Source organism: Geotrypetes seraphini, chromosome 11, assembly GCF_902459505.1.
Source record: "Geotrypetes seraphini chromosome 11, aGeoSer1.1, whole genome shotgun sequence".
NCBI classification, from domain to species: domain Eukaryota; kingdom Metazoa; phylum Chordata; class Amphibia; order Gymnophiona; family Dermophiidae; genus Geotrypetes; species Geotrypetes seraphini.
The window spans coordinates 32,756,855-32,783,035 of record NC_047094.1 but is presented as its reverse complement, the minus strand read 5'-3'; the positions used below and the strand labels follow the sequence as shown (position 1 = coordinate 32,783,035).

The window sequence follows — 26,181 nt, the reverse complement described above, 5'->3', positions numbered from 1 at the left end:
ACTGTACGTTACTGTGTGATATAACAAATAGATTACAGTTAGAGTACAAATAAGATTACGTTACATTTCAGGGATCTGAATACTTGGTTGGTGTTTTGGGGAGGAAGAGATTATTTAAGTGGAGGTTTTGGGGGAGAATTTATCTAGGAGGAGGGGGAAGGGTTTTGGTTAAGATATCTGGATAAATTTTTTGAAAAGTAGGGTTTTGATTTCTTTTCGAAAAGTTTTGAAGTCTCTTATGAAACATGCTAATCCTATATATCTTCTCCCATGGTTTACTTTTGGTAGGATATTAAGATCAGTGAGCCTTGTTAAACAAACGACCTGATACTTTTTCATGCTGCAAAGTCTCTGCAAATATTTATACAGCTCCAAATGTGATTCTCATCCACTTGCAATTTATTCATGCCAGTGGGCAATATGTACCCTAATTGTATGCCTAGTGAGGAAATACATATTTTCTGGCTGCCTGGTAATTTTCACTTTTACAATATTATTGCTTTCATATCAAGTTACATTAATTCGGTTTTAACTATAGTTATAAAGTAATTTCAAAGAAAATTTTAAATCTTAAATCAAGCATAATTTACACAGTTTTGATAATGTAGTGCTTAGAGCTGTAAATGACTTATTAGATTGTGATATTTTTGTAATGACTACATCTTGAAAATCTAATATTTAAAGGAACTTATTCATATAGCGGGGCCATTAAGAACTCAATTCTGTAAATGCTGCCCAAGGGAACAATAAAAATTAGCGTGTGGAGGGGCAAAATAAAAAGCAACGCCTAAGGCCCTAAACCCTGAAAGTAGCAGCAGGGAAAATGTCCATTCTCAAAAAACAACATCCAAAATGAGGTGTTTTTTAAAAATAATGGCCTACGTCTACGTTCAGCAGTTTAATCGCCCAGACCACCACTACGTCTAACCTTAGAACACATTATCAACCAAAAAATTGCCCAAGTCCCAAATGCCCACAAGACATTTAGGCGAAGGAGGGGCCAGTCCTTTGCCTAAAAGCTGAATTCTGTAACTGACATCTGTCAAAAACAACAACGGTTACAGAATTCCTCCTCCCACCCCTTACTACTATTGCAGCAGGAGAGATGCCTAATCTCTCCTGCCGCAATTGCGATCCTCCTCACCCCCGAACTGCCACAAACCACAGCAGGAGAGATTGGGCATCTCTCCTGCTGCGGTTTATGGCAGTTCGGGGTGGGGGGCTATCGCGGCAGGGGAGATGATCCATCTTTCCTGCCGCGATCATTGCGGTGGGGGGTGGGCAGGTTGCCGGGGCTGCTGAACTAATCGCGGCAGCCGCGATCAGCTCAGCGGCCCCTATTCGGAGCTTATATGTTTTGACTTAGACGTTTGTTGTTGTTTTTTTTTTATTATGAGCCCCTAAGTGCTTTTCTATAAACAGTGCTCAGAGTTGGGCACCATTTATATATTAGCATTTGGGCCCAGATTCTCTAAGTGGCACCATTGTCAGGGGCTGCCTTAAGAATGGCCACTGATCACGTATCAATCATACAATGGCGCTGTTTAGAGAATTGCACCTCTGGCAAAGGTAGGCACTGGAAATATAGGCAAGAGATTTCAAGGCCTACATTTCTGGCGCCTATCTTTAATATGAATTGCGCCTCCACAGTAGGGTTAGGGTTACCATATGTCTGGGAGAACCCGGACATGTCCTCTTTTTAGAGGGATTTCCAAAACCCGGCGGTTTGTCTGGGTTTCGGAAATACTGAGCTCGGAGGCCATGTCTGGAAGCCTTTGCGCCTGTGCGGTCGGCACCGTGATGATATCATATGCACATGTGCATGCACGTGATGTCATTGCATTGACATTTGCACATGCGCAAAGCCTTCCAAATGCAGCTTTCAAGCTCGGGAAGGTTTGTATGGGGGTAGGCCTGGGGAAGGAATGGGGCGGAGCCAGAGGAGGAATGAGGTGAGACTGAGGGCAGAATGGGGCGGGGCAAGGCATCCTCTTTTTTTCTGTGAGGAAAATCAGGCAACTCTACTCCAAAGGCACTTTTAGGGCACCTATCGCAGCTTCCGGCATTAGCCACACCTACAGTGGCGTTAGGCACTGTAAAATGCCTGTGGATGCACGATTCCGGCACTGGTGTTGTAGGCGCCTTGAAAATCAGTTTAAAACGTCATTTCAACAGTGTTTTTCACTTAGTTGGAGGGCCTAAAAAATGGCACCATTTAGAGAATCTGGGCCTAGGTGCCAGGATCTGTGCCCAATTTTGGGTGCACGGATTTATAACAACTGAAACCTGGTGTAAATTCTCATGCCTAAATAAGTCGCAAATCCCCTGAATTCTATAGCACTGCACTAAGGGGTCCTTTTTTTAAGGTGCGTTAGCTGTTTTAGCACGTGCTAAATGCTAACATGTCCATAGACTATAATGGACGCGTTAGCGTTTAGTGCGTGCTAAAACGGTTAATGCGCCTTAATAAAAGGACCCCTAATTTTCCAGAATGCCTCTGATTCCCCCATGCCGCCCCCCTCCCCCCCATGGCTATGCCTTCTTTTTGGATCTGTGCATTAAATTTACAGATAGATCCCAGTGCCTAAACATGTGTGCGCAAATTTTAATTAATATTAATTAGTACAGACAATGGATTATTAGTGCCCAATTATCAATGCTTATTGGTTCATTTATTGGTTAAATTGCATAAACAAATTGGATGCGATCTCAGATTTGCACAAGCAATTTTGAGCACCATTATATAGAATTATGGCGTAGAGGTACAAATAAAATCTCACCAAACAATAAACAATTTGTATATTACATTATATTACATTACATTAGTGATTTTTATTCCGCCATTACTTTGCGGTTCAAGGCGGATTACAGAAGAGGATTTCTGGACGTGTCCAGAGGTGTTACAGAGTAGAGCAGGTTGCTTCAAAGGATTGAAATGTTTCATACGGTGTTAGTTAGTCTTCATGGATTTCTTGAATAGCAGGGTTTTTATTTCTTTTCTGAAAGTTTTGTAGTCTGGGGTTGCAATTAGTAGTTTAGAGAGTTGGTGATCTAGTTTTGCTGCCTGTGTAGTTAGAAGGCCATCGTACAGTTTTCTCTGTTTGATGTCTCTAATTGGAGGGTATATGAATGGTGTCTGGGTTCTCCTGTGTATGGTTGTGGTAGTTTGGATTAGGCGGTAGTTCAAGTAGGCTGGGCTGTCACCAGTTATGGATTTAAATAATAGACAGTAGAAATTAAATAGTATTCTTGCTTGAATTGGGAGCCAGTGTGAGTCGAGGTATGCCTCGGTGATGTGGTTATGTTTTCTTAGTGATTAGTGTGAGTGCTCCATAAATTATAACCACCAAGTAAGCAGAGGTATAATCGTCACATCATTGCACCAGTCAACCTAACCAACCATAAGGTTGGAAATACTCTTTTTCTTCCTAGAAGAAAAAAAATCAAAAACCGCTTTGCTCAATAAAGATGATAAAGTCCTTAAAGAAGTGGATGATGTTGATCTTCGGAGTCCTTATTAAACCACGGTCAGCATGTCCTAGAACGTCAAGTCCTAGGTGTGTCCTAGAATGTCATGTGACTAATCAGTCAGGTGGAAAAGTGATGTAATTTGCTTTTGAGATATTTAATAGTGTTGAAAGAACTAAAAATGCGGAAAATTTTTGAAGATCCCTCGTGTATGTATGTGTATAGATATAAGTATAGATATTACACACACATACAGACCCCAGGATTTAGTGGGACCTATCCAGGCAGGAGAGGCTACAGCCTAGATAAGTCCCACTTACTGGATCATACCTGAATCCTTAGCCGCACTTACCTGGATATTGCCGCTAAAAATCCAGTTAGACTACCTCTTCAGCAGTATCCAGGCAGTACAAAGGTAGTGCAGAAGTGGAGTTTAGGCAGAGCTGGGCATTAGCTAGGCAGTAGCAAAATTCAGTCGACTATCCGGATCAAGGTAGGACAGCAAAGAGGCTGTCTTAATTTTATCCGAGTGGTTATCAGGGTACTAGTTTGAATATCACCATTACTTGGATAAGTGCCGTTGGCCACATTATACCTGGTTAATAAATGCCAGAGCCTGGGTACAATCTGGTATTTAAAAAAAGCCCTCTGCGGTTGGCATCTTTTATTTTTAACTTATTTACGAGGGTGCATTTGAATGTCAATTCTTTGTGTATCCTCATGAGCAGAATTTTACTGTGCATGTAAACCTGATCAGTGGGTGGTCGGTACCACCTGGCTAGAGACTTGTCACGATTGACACATCTCCGCAGGACTTTGTTGCTATTTTCCTTCAGCGTGTCACAATTAGAGAAGCTTCAAACTTGCTTAATGACAGCTATAGCCCGACACACTTCGCCGCTATGCTTCCGTGAATGAAAGAGCTCCCTGTGCTAATTGCAGAGGTTTCACACTACCATTGGAATCCAGGTTCTAGCACAAACACAGCAGAATGCCCACTCAATATTTATTTCTATTTTAAGATCTGACAAAGTGCAAATCTTAAGAGGAATAATTAATATTTTGAATGCTACAACGATAATGTCTCAACAGGATATAAAACAGAAACATCTTGATCTAAACTGTACTTATAAAAATGCTTTGGGGTAATATGTCAGCACGCATGCTCTAGTCCATTACGTGGATAAGTGCTGTTGGCCGCATTATACCCGGTTAATCAATGCCAGGGCCCGGGTTCTCAACCCAGTCCTTGGGAGCCCATCAAGTCCCACTGGGTTTTCAGGATATCCACCATGAATATGCACGAGATAGTGCAAACTGTGGGATCCTTTTACTAAGGCACGCTAACTGCTAAGGCACCCATAGAATATAATGGACGCCCTAGTTTTTAGCGCGCACTAAATTGGTTAGCATGCCTTGGTAAAAGGACCCCTGTATACGGACGATATATTGGCATTCTTTCCAGTAGGTAAGCAGTATCCAGGGATTGAGATGAGTCTGAATTTATGTGAGGTGATGATTGCTGAACAAGATTACAGTAGACTCTGGCCAGATTGTCTAAATGTTTTAGGTGTTCAATTGAAGGTGAAAAGCGAGATGAAGGGGTTACATTACATTACATTAGTGATTTCTATTCCGCCAATACCTTAAGGTGATCTTAAGGTGATAAATGTTGGGTAATAAGAATTACCAAAGGGTTAGGGGGTTCAGTTAGCTTTGGCTATGAGAAGTCAAATAATGAAGATCATCCAGACAGGCTATGCTCAATTACATCTCTTGTACAGGTTAAAACCGATGCTGGCACCTTACGATTTTAGAACTATGTTTCAAAGCCTGGTATTGTCACGACTGGATTACTGCAATGTGCTTTATCTTGGGATAATGAAAGCAACATGTAGGGCCTTGCAGCTTTTAATGAACTCTGCGGCAGATTCCCCAGCGACAGCTGTGTTTTCTGTGCGGCAGTTTCCCCTGATGAAAAAGGAGACTGTGGCGGAGGCTTAGAGGGGACATGATAGAGACTTACAAGATCATGAAGGGCATAGAGAAAGTGGAGAGGGACAGATTCTTCAAACTTTCGAAGACTACAAGAACGAGAGGGCATTTTGATAAATTAAGAGGAGGCAGATTGAGAACCAATGCTAGGAAGTTCTTCTTCACCCAGAGGGTGGTGGACACCTGGAATGCACTTCCATAGGGAGTGGTAGGACAGAGTACGGTATTGGATTTCAAGAAAGGATTAGACGTTTTCCTGAAGGATTAATATGCAGGTCCTGGATCTGATGGGCCGCCGCGTGAGCGGACTGCTGGACATGATGGACCTCTGGTCTGACCCAGCAGAAGCACTGCTTATGTTCTTATGCTGACAGGTTAATTACTGATATTCCTCTAACACCTATTTTTTTAAAATTGCACTGGCTCCCTATATCACAAAGAGTGCAGTATAAAGTGTTAACAATAGTTCACCAGGTTTTGTATTATGCTGCGTCACTATGTTTTCAGATGTTAACATATATCGACCTGGGAGTGCTTTAAGATCAGAAAATGGGATGAGATTGGCAGTGGATAGTGAGTTAAAAGCACACTATTCAGATACTAGAGCCTCTATCTTATCAATAGCTGGGGTGAAACTATGGAATGCCTTGTCAGGTCAATTACGTCTTTGTGTAGAAGATGCTAGCTTTAAAAGATTATTGAAGACACAGTTATTTGTTGTTACATTTATGTAATAAGACTGTCAGTTTGATAGAAGGGCAGATGTTAAGACAGCTTGATTTTAGTTGTAGTTTATGTTGTTTTTATACTTTGTATGTTTTTTGGGAAACCGAGTAGATTCAGGGCCTCCTAAAGCAGCAGTGGCAGGAGCCGGCTGGCAGAGGCAGCACTGTAAACCGGCTGCTCGTGGCCTGCACCGCCAGGGCTTCCTTCTGCTGCATCATCAATGACTGGCCGGCCACTGCCACCACCGCTGCTGCTGCTTTAGGAGGCCTGGAGGTATGCCAGGTCTCACCAGGGGGGGTGGGTGTTGGTTTCTCAATCGGTGAGTCCAATTTGGGGGGAAAATGAATCGATTCAAATCGGCGAATTGGGCAGCACTAATACATACTAGAGTAACCTCATAAAAATATAAGCCAATTTGCTACTCCTGTCATTAACTGTTGAACTATTATAATTCTTGACTGTGGAGATTTTAATGAATTTCTGTGTTTTGGAGAAATTTAAACTATGCATTTGTTGATCTTAAAGCATTTTAATGCATTATCTCAAATCATGATTATTGCACATAACATTGTCCATAGCATTTCGAAAAAAATATTTTCACAATAAGACAAGCCTTTAACATAAGTTTCTCATTGTTTACAATATAGCATTTTATAATAAAGCCTGAACAGCTTAATCATGTTGTAACAAAGTATTAAAAATAAAAAGGAAATAATAAATGGTATTTTATAAAAACAGATTAGTGTAAAACGTCCACTGAATTTTACTACAAATTTCTAGTACACACTTAAGGCAAGAACTAAATCAGTTCTGTAAAGGTCTGGAGACACAGAAACAAAGTAGGAACATAAGTAAAATGATTTCCAATTAGCTGTCATCGTTAAGGCCCTCTTTTACTAAGGTGCGCTAAGCATTTTAGTGTGTGTTTAGCACGTGCCAAATCAATGCGTCCATAGGATAACATGCACGCATTAGTGCTTAGCGCTTGATTCGCTAAAAAGCATAGTGCGCCTTAGTAAAAGAGGAGGTTAATTTATTGAACTTCTGGCTTCCGAGGGTACTGTCTATTTCTCTTATAAGCAAGTCTTAGAGAACACATACAATTCATCTAAGGGGAAAAGAATGAAATCCAGTAACTCTAAGTCCACGAGAGAAACACTTGACTTCTCTTTGTCAGCTTTTCCTGGAACACAAATTACACTGCTGTAAGAACAAATTATATGGAGGATTCGCCCATACTTAGAATTGAAATCATGATGTATTGGTACAAGCTCAGTTTTCAAAATGATATTTTCCTTTATAAAGCCTTGAAAGTTGCCGTAAATAATAATAATTTAAAAAAACAACAACAACAACAAATAATGCAGTATCTTTGCAGAAAGAAACTTGTTCTTTGGCTTTATCTGTCATTTTTTCTCAGAGAGACAAGAAGGCAGTAATAGCCCTAGGTGTGTATCAATGTTCTAAACCAGCGTTTTAATATACTGTAGATCAAAGTAACTAACAGATCCAGTAAAGTCTAATAGCTACATGCTTTAATCTAAAATCACTCTGAACTACTGGACAAAAGTCATTATGAATTGCTATAGGTCAACATAGATAGATGCCATTGTTAAATACAAGAATAAGCCACACCAAGCTGTAAGTCTATTCATGTTTGAGAACACATAGGTAAGGGACTATGTGGTAGAGAATGACACGGTGACGGTTTACCCGCGGCCACCGCATTTAAGCCGCGGGTCACCGCCGAAAACGGGGAAGAAAACTAGCAGTCGCTGCGGTGACGGGGACAAGGCCATTCACCGACCGCGGAAACGGTGAACAGGTTTGTCCCCACGGGCCAATGTACCCCCTTCTAGGAACCGCTATTTACCTGTGTTTCACCGTGCTCCTCATTTGTCAGATCAACCCTTCCTGCCAATCGCAGCAGAAGGGTACCCAACCCCTCCTGCCGGTCCTCCCAATGGCCTCCCCTAAGATCGCCGGCAGGAGGGTACCCAACCCCTCCTGCTGGACCCCCCCCCAACGAACCCTCCCACCCCGGAACCCCCTTAGTCTTACTTTCCAAGTTGGACCGGACAGCTCCTCGCTCGTCTGGCCAGCAGGCCTGCCTCCGTCCAAATGAGGCGGGCCCGCCCCTCCCCTCCCCTGCCTCCCAATGGCCTCCCCTAAGATCGCCGGCAGGAGGGTACCCAACCCCTCCTGCTGGACCCCCCCCCAACGAACCCTCCCACCCCGGAACCCCCTTAGTCTTACTTTCCAAGTTGGACCGGACAGCTCCTCGCTCGTCTGGCCAGCAGGCCTGCCTCCGTCGAAATGAGGCGGGCCCGCCCCTCCCCTCCCCTGCCTAACCCACAGGATCCTAGGGCCTGATTGGCCCAAGCACCTAAGGCCCCTCCTATAGCGGGAGTGGCTTTAGGTGCCTAGACCAATCAGGCCCTAGGATCCTGTGGGTTGGGCAGGGTAGGGGCGGGCCCGCCTCATTTGGACGGAGGCAAGCCTGCTGGCCATACGTGTGAGGAGCCGTCCGGTCCAACTTGGAAAGTAAGACTAAGGGGGTTCCGGGGTGGGAGGGTTCGTTGGGGGGGGGTCCAGCAGGAGGGGTTGGGTACCCTCCTGCCGGTGATCTTAGGGGAGGCCATTGGGAGGACCGGCAGGAGGGGTTGGGTACCCTTCTGCTGCGATTGTCGGGAGGGCCGTTGGGGGGGTCTACAGGAGGGGTTGGGTGCCCTCCTGCCGTGATCGCTGGGGGGAGGGGAGACTTGCAGCCGTAGCCGCGGTCACTATGCTAATCACGGCAGCATTTAAAGTACATGTCGTGTTTGTTTTTGCATTGCTAGCCCCAGGGGTGGTGGAAGATTAGTGATTGAAAAACTGTATGAAAAATAACTATTTTAAATTTAGTGATCAAAATGTGTCAGTTTTGAGAATTTTTATTAATTAATTTTTTCTCTGCGTGTTTTGTTTTTGTATAGTTATTAACTAATATTAACTAAGTTTTAAAGTTTTAAAGAATGTTTCCTTTATACGTAAATAAAGAAAAGTGAATGGGATTGCAGTGGCGGTGACGGGGCGGTGAATGGGGTGGCAGTGGCGGTGACGGGGCGGTGAAGAGGATGGTGAGACGGGGACGGGGCGGTGACGGGGATGGTGAGACGGGGACGGGGCGGTGACGGGGATGGTGAGACGGGGACGGGGCGGTGACGGGGACCAATTTTTTCACCGTGTCATTCTCTACTATGTGGCCCCAAAAGCTTGTGTTTAGCAGCACTGGAGGACTTGGTTCAATAGCTGGATCAGCAAAAAAGCAGACAGATGGGCCAACCAGTGGAAAAACAAACATGGAAAATGTATATCAAGAAGCAATCTTAAATGACGATCTGAGTTACGTACTGTCCTACAAAACCAAAAACCTCAAGGACTAGAGGGAAAAGTAACCTTGTTAAATTAATAGAAAGCACTCCAGTTATTAAAATTTGATATAATTGCCTATCAATAAATTTGTAGGCGAAGTACAAGTGTATAGGTTAAAACAGTGAGTACATAAATTTCAAATATAGGAAAACAAACAGGAACATGAAGGGAAAATCAGGAAGAAATACAATTGTTATAGGATAGAAAAACATATAAGGTTAACACAGCTAGGAACAGGTTTAAGAATTACCCGAGTTTGTCCGCCAAGGCCCTTCCCTTGTTTAAAAGCAGACTGAAAACTCACCTTTTTGATATAACCTTCAATCCTTAACCCTGCTCCTCTGCCCTCCAACCCAGCCCGCTGATTAACCATTCCCCTTAACTGTATCCATGACATCCTGTTTGTCTGTCTTGGCTGTTTAGATTGTAAGCTCTTTCGAGCAGGGACTGTCTTCTTCGTGACTCCGTACAGCGCTGCGTGCATATGGTAGCGCTATAGAAATAATTCATACTAGTAGTAGTAGAAAGAAAATTTATTAAAAAAAAAAAAAAAAGGACAAAAAATGTTTTAAAAGCTATATTGAATTAAGATAGAAAAGCATCCTTAAATAAGAAACATTTTAGTTTGTCTTTAAATCGATCAAATATTTTTTTTCCCTCTCTTAGATGTAGAGGTATACTCGTTCCACAGCTGAGGTGCAGAGATAGAGAAAATTTCTAGGTGGTTAAAACCGATTATCCTCAAAGAGGGAACAGATAATAGTTTTGGATCCATGGATCTAAGAGCTCGTGAAGGCGTATATGGAATCAGTTTATAAATAAATGCAGGCGCCTTTGAGATAAGTGGTTTAAATGAGAGTAGTACCCATCACTGGCAAATTTTGGTTCAAAGGGGCACAAAAGCAAGTTTAGCCCACTCTATGGTACATGGGATTTCCCTGCACCATTTGAGGCTTTTTTTCCTTCTTAAGTAACAGATGTATGCCATGTCACTGGAGTGCCTCCTAATCTAATCTAATCTAATCCTTAGGTTTGTATACCGCATCATCTCCACGTTCGTAGAGCTCGACACGGTTTACAGTAGGAGAAATAGGAAGGAACTACAACAGAGGGTTAGAGGTAGAAGTGTGAAGAAAATTTAGAGGATTTGGGATGCCAAGATATAAGAGTTTCCTTATTCCTAAATTGGAAGGAGACTTACATTTTTTGAGAAAAGCCAGGTTTTCAGATGTTTGCGGAAAACTTGGAGAGAGCTCAAGTTCCGAAGAGGGGAGGTAAGGTTGTTCCAGAGCTCAGTGATTTTGAAGTGGAGGGAGGTCCCTAGCTTTCCTGTGTGGGAAATGCCTTTTAGCGAGGGGAAGGATAGTTTTAATTTGTGGGAAGATCTGGTGGTATTAGGGTTTGAGGAATTCCAAGAAAGAGGGATAAAGGGAGGGAGGATACCTATTAGTTTAACAACGTACTGACCCACTACACAAATATTTCAGTCATTGCCAAGATCTAAAGCAGTTCACACTGGCTTCGGGGACCCCAGTGTAGGCAATCTTTATATATCAAATATACCCTTAAAAAAAAAAGTGCATTACATGCTGCTATTATAAGGATAGAATGTTTTCCTGATGCAGGCAGTCCAGCTGCTGAAACATATTAGGTGATACCTTGTCGGTAAAGATTGCTTCTTGAAATATATTCTCCCCTGCTTGTTTGTAAATAGTTGGTTCTTCTGGCTACTTTTTTCATTAACTTTGGGACTTCTGCTGCAACATTTTTGGGCCTCTTGTGTTTCCAATAAAGATCAAGTTTATTTAAAATTTTGATAAAAACGCTTTCTGTAGAAATGGGACACCTTGCCCTGATCCCCATTACTGAAAAAAAGATGATCTAGACCCATCTTCACCATCTAGCTCAGTGGTCTCAAACTCAAACCCTTCACAGGGCCACATTTTGGATTTGTAGGTACTTGGAGGGCCTCAGAAAAAATAGTTAATGTCTTATTAAAGAAATGACAATTTTGCATGAGGTAAAACTCTATAGTTTATAAATCTTTCCTTTTGGCTAAGTCTTAATAATAATATTGTAATTATTATTAAGCTAAAGAGATATATGATCAAGAAACTGTTTTATATTACTTTTGTGATTATAATAAACATACTGAGGGCCTCAAAATAGTACCTGGCGGGACACAAGTGGCCCCCGGGCCGCGAGTTTGAGACCACTGATCTAGCTATCGTCCTATAGCGAATATTCCTCTCCTGACCAAAATGCTAGAGGCTATCATATCTACTCAGCTCTCATCTTATTTAGAGAGATTCTCCATTCTCTTACCTTGCCAATATGGCTTCAGAAACCAATTTCAGCACCGAATCCCTACTGGCCTCATTAACTTGAAAGGTTCAACAACTACACTCTTGTAATACCGTATATACTCAAATATAAACTGGGATTTTTGGGCCAATTCCATCCTTGAGAATAATTAACATCAGGCACAATAAGCATTTTTCAGTTACAGCTCCTCAAGTTTTGAACCTATTACAGGCCCAGATAGAGGAGGAAAAAAAACCCTTGACAAGTTTAAAGGGAAATTAAAAAGTTACCTATGTAGGGACGCTTTTGAATAAATTCATCTCCATATTAGTAGGATATCGACTCTTACAAAGGCATAGCATCACCTACGTTATTCCCTTATGGTTTTTTGCCCTTTTTCGTTCTCTTTCCTATATCGATTGTAGTTCTTCCCTGTACCTCCCTCTCTTTTGCAGTACATCAGTATCGTTCCAAAATTGTGTGTCTCCCTTTGTTTTCAGTTTTTTTAATTATTGTACAGTGCTTTGAATTTACGAAAAAGCGATTTTACCAAATTTTAAATAAACTTGGAAACTTGGCTAACGCCGGAGGTGGTTTTAGGTAACCTAAAGTACCTATGTAGGTGCGATTCACGACAAAGGTAGGTGCAGGAAATGTAGGCCTGGAAAACCCTGGCCTACATTTCTGGCACCTATATTTCTCAGAGGCGTGATTCTCTATATGGGGCCTTTGCGTGATTGACGTGATCGGTGGCCACTTTTTAGAGAGCCACCAATATCGGCGTCATATAGAGAATCTGGGCCAAAATGGGTTCTTTTTTAAAATCAATGTATCATTGTTGAGTGTGAAAGCATAAAATCTGTAGCTATAATACCAAGACATTTGTAGCTATAATACCAAGACATATGCAAAAAAAAAAAAAAGCAAATTTTAAGAAAACCAGAGTTTTATGTAATCAGTGGTTTTGAACAAACCCAGGAAGGTCTTTAAAAAAAATTTTAAAAATTGTTTTATGATCAAGCACAATCAAATTCATGGGAAAAACTTCAATTCAAGCTGTTTTGCCAACTTTAAGGGGTCCTTTTACTAAGGCGTGCTAGCCGTTTTGGCACGCGCTAAATGCTAACACGCCCATTATAGTCTATGGAAGCGTTAGCATTTAGCGCGCGCAAAAAGGACCCCTAAGTTTTCCTGGACAATACTATCAATAAAGTCAACCTTTTGTCCAGTCACAGCACAGTATTTTAATTTTTTACCTGTCAATGTACTGAAATCTCAGTACCGTTTTTTTAAGCAGTTTACTAAAACCATTTATACCCAAGAGAATATGAATTCCATATATATAAATTAAGGGCTCCTTTTACTAAGGTACGCTAGCGTTTTTAGCGCATGCTAAAGATTAGCGTGCGCTAACCCCACGCTCCACGAAAAATACTAATGTAAGCTCTATGGAGGCGTTAGCACACCTTAGTAAAAGGAGCCTTAAATTAAGATATCAAAGGGTGGTAGACACCTGGAATGAGCTTCCAGAGGGTGTGATATGACAGAGCACGATATTGGGGTTCAAGAAGGGATTAGATAATTTCCTGAAGGAAAAGGGGATAGACGGGTATAGATAGAGGATTATTATACAGGTCCTGGACCTGATGGGCCGCCGCATGAGCGGACTGCTGGGCACGATGGACCTCTGGTCTGACCTCAGCAGAGGCACTGCTTATGTTCTTATTTAAAGGTTTCCACAAACCCCGCAAGTCCTTGCTTAGTTTTAAATACTTTCTTCCAGTCAATGACAGGCCAAATTTTTACATTACTAAAAAGAACAGCTCTCACAGATATAACAAGTGGGTGGGAGGGGGTTATTAATGTCATAAATTGATTTTTGAATATTCAGACTTAGGATGAGTGGGAAGATATCATTACACTTCCCCCTCCCCATTCGCGGTTCCTGCACTCGCGGTTTCATATAATCGCGGTTTTTTCTGGGGAGGGGGGAAAATAAAAAAACCAGTCTTAATGTAAAAAATATCTATCTTTTTTTCCTCCCTGCCACCTTCCCGGCCTTACCTGGTGGTCTAGAGGGCTTTCGGGGCAGAAGCGATCTTCCTACGCTCCTGCCCTGTGCAGATCGCCACGAGGAAATGGCTGCTGGGAGTTCCCGTAGTCTCTCGAGACGATGTCGGGAACTCCCTACAGCCATTTCCTGATGGCGATCTGCACGGGGCAGGAGCGTAGGAAGATCGCTCCTGCCCCGAAAGCCCTCTAGACCACCAGGTAAGGCCGGGAAGGCGGCAGGGAGGTGGGGGTGGGTCAGAGCCGGATAATCGCGGTTTTTCGGCATTCGCGGTCCGGCTCTGCCCGTATCCCCCGCGAATGACGAGGGAGAAGTGTATTCAGAATAGGGTAATATATGTTTTTGTGTTTTATTGAATGATTATTGGATGGGTGGGTGGGAGGTGAAAAATGGTTGATTATGAACATGTGAAAGTTGAATGTGCTTTTATTTTATCATTATACGTTGCATTTGTTGAATTGCACTGTTGAAGTTTTGAAAATTGATAATGAATTTTAAAAAACAAAACAAAAATACAAGTTATTCTATAAACACATATATAGTACAATGACATGGCATTTAAAATGCAAAAAATACTTATACAATTACAATGAGGTCCTTTTACTAAGCTGCAGTAAGTAAAATGTGGTCTTAGCTCGCCTTCATGAGAGTTTATCCTGTGCGCATAGGCCATTAAAAAAAATTTGTGTATGTGCACTTCCTGGCACCCATTTTTTTAGGCAATAAGGGCTAGATTCTATAAATGGCACCTAAAAATTATGTGCTGACTAGTGCGACACTAAGGGCTCCTTTTACTAAGCTGCGCTAGCGGTTTTAGCGCGCACTTAGCGCGTGCTGCATTGCCCCGCGCGCGAGACGCTACTGCCACCATTGAGCTGGCATTAGTTTTTGCCACATAGTGCGGGGTTAGCGCATGCTAATCTGCAGTGCGCACTAACAACCCTAGCGCACCCTAGTAAAAGGAGCCCTAAGTGCGATTCTATGAAAGTTAAGCTCACTTTATAGAATCAAGCCTAGCACCACCTAAGCGGCCTTAGGCATCCTAACTTTAGGCGTATCCTATTTAAGCCAGGGTTTTGATGTGTGCACCTACCAGCGACCAAGTCCATAACAGGTGCCTACATGCAAAACATGCCCACGATCTACTCCAACCTTGCCTACTTGGTGATGTTAGGCACCTTGCTCTCAATTAAGTGCAATTTTTGTACCAATTGTCAATTATTGGTGTCAATTAAGTCAGATAAAAGCCCACCTCTTTGAGAGTGCTTTCGACTCCTAACTCCTCTCACCTTGGGTTCTGTATCCCCAACCCTATTTGTCATGTCTGTTCAAGTTAGATTGTAAGCTCTTCTAAGCAGGGACCATCTATAAATGTGAAGTCTGCGTACGCCGTTCAGTGCTATATAAGTGAAAAGTAGTATTAATTAAGTTTCGTGTGCCATTGCAAGCAACTAACTTCAGGCGGACTATATAGAAATCTGCGTGTAAGGGCTCATGCCCTCACTCTGCACTAACTAGTTAAGATATGGTAATGTAGTTGTGCTGAGTAGCGAAGGAACATCTACTTCTCCGCCCCAAGTACACCCCCTCCAACAAATTTTTTTTCAATTTTTTTAGTGCATAGTTCGCAGACACCCCCTTTGGAGCTTAACTGCAGGATGCCTGAGCGCACTCACAGTAAGCCATTTTAAGCTGCAGTAAATGTATACTGTATTAGCACATCTTAGTAAAAGGACTCCAATCAATTTTAAAACAACATATTTCTAAGAGTGGAATATTAGTGAATGTTAATAAAATGTAAATAAATACTATAACAATTTACATACAAATTAAAAGCGCTGTGCTTTAGACCAAGGATATTCACAATGAGGTTAATTTGTTAATCGAGTGCATGCATAAATAGTGTGTGTGTACTTTTTGGTGGGTAGGTACTGGCAAATTGTGGGCTCCTCTTACTAAACTGCGGAAGAGCTTCTTACCACAGGCCGGCAAAGTAAGTGTCACCTCTGAGGGACAGCACTTTATAAAAGCAGAACACTGAATCAATGATTTAGGCCTTGTTTTACTAAGGTGTGCTAACAGATTAACGTGCGCTAATTGAGTTAACGTGCACTAAACACTAATGTGGGCATGTTAGTCTATGGATGCGTTAACATTTAGCGTGCGCTAATTCGATTAGCGCACGCTAATCGGTTAGCGCACCTTAGTAAAACAGGGGGTTAATGGTGAAAATACTTAACAGGAAGTGATGAAATATTTTGACACCCAAAGCGAGTGGGCGTACAAGTAAAGTACACAGAGCGGTACTTTTTTGAGTTTTGACACTGGAGTGCTGGGGAGGGTGGGTGGGGGGGAAGGGTATAGGGTGGGATTGGGATCGGGAGTTGATTTTTGACTTGTCTTGTAGAGTTCTTTAGTCTCTGTGCAGAAACCCCGCGGATGATTCTCTTATCTTCAGTTTTGCACTAATTTTGTATATGTTCTGACTGTTGTTTTTCATTTGTATGTGTTTTTTTCAAATAAAAAAAAATTGGAAAAAAGTACACAGAGCGGTGACTTAGATGAATACAGGTATGTTCTTTATTATAAATTTCCAAATAATGGACTCAACGCAAGCTGTGTTTCAGCTATTTGCAGTTGATCCTAGCAGAGCATTGTTTCATTGTATGTTTTGACTGAGTTTTTTTATTCCATTTGTATTACCTAATATGGGGGTCCTTTTACTAAGGCACGCTAACTGATTTAGTGCACGCTAAGTGCTAAGGTGCCCATAGAATATAATGGGTGCCTTAGCATTTAGCACGCTCTAATCTTTAGCGCACGCTAAATTGGTTGGCACGCCTTTGTAAAAGGCCCCTGTAAGGATTAGCCCCCAAAATGTAAGGTTTGGAGGGGTAATGTCGAAGCAAATAAGTCCCAATGATATAATGTGGCAGCCTTACAATCTGCCAGGCTCCGAGTTTGATACCCTTGTTGAAGATTCAGTAGGCAGTAAAATTACTGACAATGACAGCCCAGTGATTGCATAAAGAACATCTCCTGTGATATTGAATGTATTGTAACTCTTTACTGTTACCTGTAATTTACTCTTCTACTGTAATGTAATACTACTGGAAATGCCCAGAAATCTTCTTTATTGTAATCCGCCTAGAACCGCAAGGCACAGGCGGAATAGAAATCCCTAATGTAATGTAATGTAATGTAATGTAATGTAATATTGTGCAGAAATAGGCTTAATATTACAGAAAGGCAATCTTACAGTTATACATCCAGCATATACTGGGTTACAAATGTGCAGAAAGAAATAGCCATAAGCTTTATAAATACAGAGTGGATTCAGAGACTGCTTGGGTGGGTGGGTGAGAGAGAGAGGACAGTTTACCTGCATTCATGTGTTTTGGATAGGTGAGAGGCTGTCTAAGAAGACAGGGAAAGTAAGCCAGGGTCCAAGTTACAGAGAGAGAAAGAAAGGAGGAAGGTGGTCTAGACTTCAGGTTCCAGAGAGAGAGAAAATTTTAACCTCCCATATTTATAAGTTTGAGACCTGTTCTAAAAATAGAATCTATTGAAGTTAAGTACCCCTATTGTTTTGTAAACTGTTTGAAACAATGGTGAATAAGGTGATTGGGGTGTGAGAAGAAAAGAGGGAGAAACTGTCCCTTACAGACTGGAGTTAAATATAATTTCCAGTATCACTCTGACAGTGGTTTCTAATTAATCCTATCTGTGCTAGAACATGCAACTGGAGCTACTGTCTATCTTAAGCTTCTGCTTCAGTTCTTGTTAGGATCTCGCCATTAAGGGTGTAAGCCTTGCATGGATTTTGGCTGCCCAGGTGCATGACTTTGCATTTTTTGGCATTGAAGCTAAGTTGCCAGGACCTAGACCAGCGCTCCAGTAGGAGTAGGTCATGCATCATGTTGTCGGACATTGAATTTATGTCTATTGTGCTTTTGCCCACTACATTGCTTAGTTTGGCGTCATCGGCGAATAATGCGTTTAGTGCTTCAGTTGTTGCGGAGGTGGCGTTTGCTTCCCACCCAGATTGAGGATTGATTTCCTACATCCCATTGGTCTCTGAACAGGTAAGAACAATAAGCCACAGTGGTTCTTTGCGGAGATTTTGGACATCATCAAGGAGAAGAAAAAAGCATTCATCTCTTACAAACAATCAGGGAAACAGGACTCTAGGGAAGTCTATCTGGCCAAGTCAAAAGCCATCAAAACAGCAGTTAGGGAGGCCAAATTCCGCATGGAGGAGTCTCTAGCGAAGAACATCCAGACATTAACACATATGAGCTGTCTTTACTAGCACATCTTAGCTGTACCAAGATCCTTTGTTACCTTTAAGCACTGATGTAATTTAGGCATTTGGAAGCAATCTGAGGCTGTCTGCACTGACATGCCCTAAGGTCAGATATAAATGATATGATCTCCCATAGGCCTTTGCTGACATTTGTAAGGCCACCAGAAAATGCTGACAGCTAAGGCTGTACAATCTGATTTGGACTCCTGATGAAGGCAACTAGCCGAAACACAGCTTGTGTTGAGTCCATTATTTGGAAATTTATAATAAAGAATATATTCATCTAAGTCACCTCTCTATGTACTTTGCTTATACTCCCACTCGCTTTGTTTGCCTATTTGCTTTTTGCAGGCTTGCTTTATCTTCTTTGTGACTTGTGGTCTTCATATATTGACATCCACCAGACAGGACTTATACAAAGATCTGGATTTTCTATACCATTAGAAACCATAATGTCAAACTGCTTTGTCACCCACCCATACTTCTTTCTGTCTCTCACCCACCCAACTCTCTTGTTTCTCACCTAATCCATCCCACCCTCTTCCTGTGAGTTTGTCATTAGAATGCTTTCATGTTTCACTTATATATTTTGATATTTGTTAAGATTTGCTCATTTCTGATCTGAAGGTATTACCTTCAAAAGCTAATCAAAAAGTATATTAAGTTAGTCCAATAAAATGGGTATCATCCTATTTTATTTCTATGTAATACTGTTATAATTTCAAACTAACATTTTAAAAAATGCTGCAGGTATCCAATTAAAATGGATAGTCTACCTTTATTGTCTGAGACTGCACAAATTACCAATTTTAAAGTGTTCTCATCAAGTGAAGTTTGGATTTGATCCAGAATTAACACTTTTGTTTCCCTGCAGTCAATATATGTACAAAACCATTTTATTCTATGGTTTTGTGCATAGTGAAACAGAAAAAAGCAGAGACGACAAAGAGGCAGTCTATGGCGTTTCCCAGGTTGTGTTTATCCAACGAGACCGTGTGCTAAAATAGCACAACTTGTGGTAAAATAAACCATTTTAATAGTGGCACACATTAATGAATTCTCTCCTTAACATCATATTCAAGTGATCGGAATTGAATAACCTTATACAATATTAGCAGAAGCGATTAAGGGCTAGATTCACTAAGCAAACCAATTGTGTACCGATCGGTTACGACACCTTTATGACCCAATTTCCCTCCGACCCGATTCACTATCTTGTATCCCAATCATCCTCCATTCCGCGCATGCAAATGAGGGGGAATGGCAATCAAATGATGGCAGGCAGCGATTCACTAACAAAAAACCTGCAACACCGACTGGGCTGGCCGATCACAAACAAGCGACTGCTGAGGACCAGTCGCTCAGGTCCTTTCCGACTGCCCTGCCTTCTGCTCTCTGTCCTGTTTTTCTGCTCTCTGCCCCGAACTCCTACTCTCAGTCCTGATCTCCTGCCTGCCCTGAACTCCTGCAGCCCCGAACTCCTGCCGTCCCCAAACTCCTGCAGCCCCAACTCTCCCACCCTTCCCCGCAGTGCAAGCCCATGGTTTTAACCCTCGGGCTTAAAGCGGGTTAAATCCAGAGGCTTGGGAAGAAAAAAAAAAGAGAAATTTCCTGTTCTGCCGAGCACACAAGGCCAGTGCATGCGCAGACCATCTACAGATGGTCTACGCATGCTCAAGGATCGCTGTTCAGCGATCCGATTCAGTCTGTTTGGGGTGTGAATCAACCCCCCGGACACGGATCGGAGCGGATCCCTCACGGATCCAATCCGTGCCTTTAGTGAATCTAGCCTTAAGTGTCCCAACAGTGGCAGATGTTTCCAAAAGTACATATCCTCTCTCAGGTATTTTTAGTACAAGGTCCAGAGTTGTGAAATTGACTATCCTTTTATGATAGAAGGGGGAACAGAATTTTTAAAATATATAGGTGTATGGATCTTCTGTTTTTGGGGGTAGAGTACTCCTCTTTGATAATAATGGGAAAAGATGATTAATAATGCATTACTCAAACAAAGCACATGAAAAAAATATATATATATTGCATACTAAACTTCATTCCCAAAGATAAAGAAAATAAGAAGAGTAACACTATTCACAGTGGCTGTGGCTCAGAGCAAGTGGACATGTTTGATGCACAATCTTGACATCATTGTGACATCATCAATATGCACCTGGATGGCATATTTGTCACAAAAAAAAAAATAGGAGTATGTGCTGGGGTACCTGACCATTCTGGTGATTTGAACCCACAACTTTGGGAAGATGGAAGAAGTGCCTTTAACCATTGAGCCACATTGACTTCCTATTCTATGAGTCTCCTGATGCTACATCACTCCAACACCTTCAGACCATCCCAAACCACATAATAAATGTTCAGAAAGAGCCTTAGTGGTTTCAACTCCACTGCAAACCCTCCTAGTACTTTCACACCTTCTTTTTGGTCTCGTAACAGAGGACTTTGGCATTTACATCTACACTCTGTCATTTCCAGAGTCCAGAGCTCATGTGGCTCATCTTCCCAAGGTAGAATAGTCAGGTACACCAGCACATATTCCTTTTTTTTAGTGACAATCTGCCATCTAGGTGCATATTGATGAAGTTACAATGATGTCAAAATTGTGCTTCAAATATGTCCACTTGCTTTGAGCCACAGCCACTGGTCTCACCTGCGATGTGTGAGAGTGACTGAAGAACACAGAGGCCGAAAGGAGAGGAGGCATTCAGGTCACAGATTGTGCTGGTGTGAGAGTTGTTTTGGAAAACAGCAGAGGAACTGGACAAGTGTTTGATATTTATCAGAGAGAAATGACTGCTTGTGAATCAAGAGAATATAAGCTTGGCTTTTGAACTGACAAGTGGTTTAATGCCTGGGGTGGGGGGGGAAGGAGGGTGGACAGGCAGGCAGTAGAGCACTTTTTTAGGGTGGGGGAGTTCATTGTAATATTGCAGACCAATTATTGAGAGATAACTTGCACCTAGCTCCTCACATATTTAGGTTTTGTTTACTTTATCAGGAAGAGAGAGGGAGTGAGAGCAAGCAGGTGAGAAATGGCTCAGTGTTAGAGCTGCTAACTCAACACTCTGAGGTTGTAAGATCAAATCCCAGTACTGCTCCTTGGGCAAGTATTTATTAAAAGGATATCTGTGAACTACTTTATATATGTGATAACAAGAAGGTGTTTTTTAACAGTATTATTTGTAGCAGGATAGCTACACTGATAACTTTAACATATACGTACAGCACGAGAGGAGGTATGCATGTTGTAACTCCAAGTGAGTCTTTCCCAGGGCCTTCTGTACTGTAAGTACATTCTTCTCTGGTTGGGCCTGTGTGGCGCTGTGGTTAGCGTGTGTGGCCTGAAGTTGTGTGCTCAAATTCCATGCTGCTCCTTGTGACCCTGGGCAAATCACTTAATCCCCTAATTGCGACAGGTACATTAGAGTTTGAGCCTGCCGGGACAGATAGGGACATATGATAAAATAGCTGAATGTAAAAACCACTTAGGATATAACTGGAATATAAATGATTAAAAGATAAATAAATAAAATAGTGGTATTCCTTGGGGAAGAAGAGCCTGGTCGGCAGCCTGGAGTCCTCCTCTGTAAAATTGGGCTGCCTCCTGCATGCCATTTTACTACATACAATTTTAATGTAAAAAAAAAAAAACCAGCATAAAATCACCGTTCTAATGACGTCATAATGCTAAAACACGATAACGTCATAGATGCCATCAGGACGTCTATGTGATGCCTACAAGGCGATTCTGCAAAGCACGCACAAAACGCCACTCGATTCTATAAAGGACGTCTAATACAGATGCACATAGATTCGTTCAGTGCTTCTGAGCGTGATTCTCTATTGTGTGTCTATGCAAAATAGAATCGCGCTGAGCATTGTGCCGCTGGACGTCTAAACGACGCCTAACTTTTAGGCATCATTTATAGAATTTGGCCCAAAATGCTCTTTATAAAATGATGTTCTGCCTAAAAAGTGTGCACAGTTACAAGAATACAGATACTTTCACTCAACTCAGGTGTGAGGGGACTTGGGGTAGAGGTCTGCATGGGAACGGGGATCGCGGGAATCCCGCGGGTCCCATGGGGGTCCCGCAGGAATCCCCCCTAACCCATGGGGGGATCCCACGGGGACCACCCTCTGGCCCACGGGACTCCCACGGGGACCCCCCTCTAGCCAACGGGACTCCCACGGGGATCGAAGGCTTTGGAAGCAGGGTTCATCCATATAATATAATGGACACGTCAGCCTTAATAAAAGAGGGGGTTTATAAGTTAATTACCTGAACAGAAAACAAAAAAAGGGTTCCACCAAAGAGATTCCACAAGGAAAATAGCAGCGCAAACACAAAAGAAACTGTGGAATTGATGATCCTGTCCTATTAATTAATTCTCTTTCTTCCTCCCCTCTTAAAGTCAATTCAATTTGTTACTTTGCTTAATCTTCTGTAAACCACATAGAACTTCACGGTATATAAGCTGTTATTATTATTATCCTGTCAGAAGTAATTGCTGCTTTTTATGGGGATGGGTGGGGATGGAGGTAATTCCTTGCGGGGATGGTTGGGGACGGAGAGGATCCTGACGGGGACGGGCGGGGATGGGTGGGATTTCTGTCCTCGTGCAACTCTCTAATTTGGGGTGTTGTGCAATCAGAGGCATAATTTTACACACATACATTAAAAAATTACATACTTTATATGTGAACTTTACATTTGCTCCTGTGCAGGTGTGAATATCTACAACTTCATTTTAGCCATAATTTCAGCTGCTTTTGGGGGGGAAATTTATACACTTCCCCCTCCCCAGTCGCGATTTCCCTACTCATGATGTCACATAATCGCAATTTTTTTGGGGGGGAGGAGGGGAAAAAACCCCCATATTTTTGTCTTCGCCCCAGCATCCCGGCCTTACCTGGTGGTCTAGCTGGTTTTTGGGGCAGGAGCGATCTTCCTACGCTCCTGCCCCGTGCAGATAGCCATTAGGAAATGGCTGTGGGGAGTTCCTGTAGTCTCTCGAGAGACTATGGGAACTCCCCACAGCCATTTCTTATTGGCTATCTGCATGGAGCAGGAGCGTAGGAAGATCACTCCTGCCCCAAAAACCAGCTAGACCACCAGGTAAGGCCGGGATGCCAGGGGAAGGCGGAAGGGAGGCGGGGGTGGGTCAGAGCCGGATATTCGCAGTTTTTTGCCATTCGCGGTCCGGCTCTGCCCCTATCCCCCGCGAATAACGAGGGAGAAGTGTAAAGACATATATGTCTTTATTAAAACAGCCCAAAGCAGGTATTTAATTGACCTCCCAACCTAAGCAACTTGTGATGAAATTTATCCTCTACTAGCAAATCAGAAATTAAATTTTAAAAAAAACCCTGACAACTCTGGATTTGAATTTCAGATGTATTAATTGTCTTTTTACACCCGAGTTCAAAGAGAGTTATATTTTAGGAACACAAGCTATTTCTTTGCTTAAGTAAGCCCACAGTCTAAGTTTTACCTGAAACAATTTGGTGGGGGGGTGGGGGGAGGGATGAAATGACTTCCCGTGGCACAAAGTCCAAAAGTCCATATTTGGTGCCGAAAAGTCAGCGACGATAAAATTTCAAACTAAAGGCTCCTCTTACTTAGGTGCACTAGCGTTTTTAGCGCATGCAGCCGATTAGTGCACATAAACCCCACGCTACGCAGCTAGAACTAATGCCAGCTCAATGATGGCGTGAACGTCTAGCGCGCACGGCATTGTAGCGCGCGCTCTTCCATGTGTTAATTCCCTAACGCAGCTTAGTATAAGGAGCCCCAAGCGCTATTCTATAAATGGCACTCAAGAGTTGGGCATTATTCGTAGAATATCATTTGGCGCTGGGATCTGCACCCTTAGGTGTGAAGAGTTTCATCAAATAAAATCTATTGCGGATTCCGATGTCTAAATTACACACAGATCTCCCTTATTTTATAAAACGGTGTAAATTCAAGGAATGCCCCCGGTCCGCTCATAGCCCTCCCATTTACACATGGATCTCAGAGCCTAAAAATTTGTGCACAAATTTTAATCAGTGCCAATTAGCAACCGATAATTACTAGTAGCCAATTGTCAACACAAATTGGCTTTTTATCCAATTAGATTGCACATGGAAATTGAGCGCTTACAATTTTGAGCACCAATCTATAGAATTAGGCTGAAAGAATGTTAGTAGGAAAAGCAGGATCTGAATCTTGATTTCATTGGTTTGCAACAGAATCATCTACATTTGTTTTTCTTCTGCCTGATAACTGACGGTTAAAGGTCAAAATATTGTTACAATTAAATTTCTCTGAATAGAGTAACTAAAAAAAGAACAGTTTTTCTCCCCTTATTTTGCACATGCTTATCTTTTTATATCGCAGGTCTCTCTTTGCCAAAGCTATTCCCTTACCAGCTGCAGCTTTTCAAAGAAAGAAAAAAGGATTTTTTTTTTTTTTTTTTTAAGTGCCATGGATGATGGGCTGCTGTTTCCGAAGATATATCTAGCTTGTTGTTTAAAACAAATTAATAAATATCCAAGAGTTCCACAAAAGACTCTAAGCAACATGGTACTTTCAATTCATTGCCACTGTATTTTGATGCTAATAAGCAATACCAGCCACATAAAACTAAAGATTATAATCTTTTCACTCATCTTCAAGCAACTACATCTCATTTTTAAGAGGCGAAAGATTTTTTTTCCCCCGTTGTCCGTAGTGCATTTCCTATGGTCTACATCAATAAATATTAAATTAGAAAAGGTCAATAGGCATTGACTCCTACAGCTACCCATCTGTTCCATTTATCTACAGATTATGCACATCGGGAATATTTGCCGCACTATCCGTATAATCTTTATGTTCTTCTAAATAAACTAACCTCCTGGACTTCTTTGCACAAATGATCTAATGCTGATATGTGGGACAGACAATGTAATGGCAGAAACTAATCCTTCTAATTTAGAAGTATTACAGTTCTTTCTTTACACAGATCTGGCTTTGGCTGGGTTGACACATGTTCTCTAGAAAACACTTATCATCTATGTGTCCATATATTACGCTTTATAATCTATATTTTTTTCCTTTATCACAATTGTAAAGATTTTCAGTCACATTTGAAATCCTGATTTATGCTTGCACAAAAAGACATTAATCGCATATTTTTCTTTTATGGATATTTTTCTCTCACTATTGATCTAGAATATAATACGGCAACATGACAGTGCTTTAACAAAATATCACTCATGGTGTCCTCATATGTTATCTAAGAACAACTTTACGAGATGGTCTGTACCTTTATTTTATATATCTTTATATAGATATATAGGGCTCCTTTTACTAAGGTGCGCTAGCGTTTTTAGCGCACGTAAACCCCGCGCTACCCGGAAAATACTAACCCAAGCTCTATGGAGGCGTTAGCGTCCAGCGCGCCTAAAACCGCTAGCGCACCTTAGTAAAAGGAGCCCAAAGTGTTTTTAAAGAAAATGTGAGCATGTGCAGATTATGAGATATATGGAAAAAGAAGCATATTTTTAAAGCCTGGAGAAATAGGAACTCTTATCCTGCATAAGAAGCATTAATTCTGCAGGTTTCTTTAGTTTCTTAAGCCTTCACATATGGCACAAAACATGCATTTTCCATAAGAATTTCTGAATGTTAATTAGGCACTTTTATATTAAGAAGGTCCTTAGTTACATAGTTGTTTTTGATGTCATAGGAGTGAGATGTCTCCAACCTTTGCGCGCTCTATTGCTGAAATGCTACCTTTAACGAAAGATGCAGCGAAAGAGTTGCGCCAGCAGCATGAAAAATGCCTTTGTAGTTTCAATAAACAGTTCAGTTTCTTCCATTTCTCCCTGAAAAAGAAGTTACAAAAGAAAACAA

The 26,181-nt window shown here is 41.8% G+C and overlaps 1 protein-coding gene across 1 annotated transcript in view; it reads right to left on the bottom strand.

Moving 5' to 3' along the window:
- Positions 1-23,430: 23,430 nt before the first annotated feature.
- Positions 23,431-26,181, bottom strand: part of SNX29 (sorting nexin 29) — a 407,218-nt gene continuing 404,467 nt past the window's right edge. Inside the window, exon 22 of the transcript XR_004536445.1 lies at positions 23,431-26,153. The gene's annotated coding sequence lies outside the window, so the exon portion shown is untranslated. The remainder of the gene's footprint in view (positions 26,154-26,181) is intronic.